Source organism: Euprymna scolopes, chromosome 7, assembly GCF_053919585.1.
Source record: "Euprymna scolopes isolate OS-2025 chromosome 7, ASM5391958v1, whole genome shotgun sequence".
NCBI lineage: Eukaryota > Metazoa > Mollusca > Cephalopoda > Sepiida > Sepiolidae > Euprymna > Euprymna scolopes.
This window is the reverse complement of record NC_136488.1, coordinates 66,334,301-66,334,971: the sequence shown is the minus strand read 5'-3', so window position 1 is coordinate 66,334,971 and position 671 is coordinate 66,334,301. Positions and strand designations below refer to the sequence as shown.

The 671-nt window shown below is 26.5% G+C and overlaps 1 protein-coding gene across 2 annotated transcripts in view; it reads left to right on the top strand.

Moving 5' to 3' along the window:
- The window catches only part of LOC145279776 (solute carrier organic anion transporter family member 5A1-like), a 382,142-nt gene extending 382,002 nt beyond the window's left edge, over positions 1–140 (top strand). For both annotated transcript variants that reach the window (XM_080131097.1, XM_080131096.1), the window contains exon 12: positions 1–140. This exon is cut by the window's left edge and continues 7,737 nt beyond it. The gene's annotated coding sequence lies outside the window, so the exon portion shown is untranslated.
- The last annotated feature ends 531 nt before the right edge of the window (positions 141–671 follow it).

Genomic DNA, 671 nt, shown 5'->3' with positions numbered 1-671 from the left:
GCGCTTGAAATTTTAGATATAGGTTCATTGGACACGGATCTAACATAATAACTTGAGTACAGCCCAAAACAATAAATTTTAAGGGGTCATAATAGGGGTCAAAGTAAAAAAAAAATTACCACTTTTTTTTTTTTTTTTTTGCTCAACATACATCTCCAAATACCCCGGGCAATGCCGGGCACCCATGCTAGTATATATATATATATATATATATATATATATATATATATATATATATATATATATATATATATATATATATATGTGTGTGTGTGTTGTGTATTTGGGCAGCATTTTTTAATTTTAACAAACATTATATAAGAGAAAGTTTCTGTTTTATTATATATTTTCTTACTTTTTTCTATTTTTCGTATTATCCTTTTATGTGGGAATCAAAATTGTGGAGACAAGTCACACAAGTGAAAACATTGGACCTTTATGAACATTTTCGATTCCTACACACACAAAAAGAAATAACAAGAATAAGCGGGGGAAAATGGTATAATCAAACAGAAGCTTTCCTTTTTGTTTTTTTAATAATCTTTGTTTAAATGAAATATATATATATATATATATATATATATATATATATATATATATATATACCGGTTGTATATGTTAGTTTCCCAGAGGTAAATCCAGTGAAACTCACGTGGTTATTAAAGAGTGCT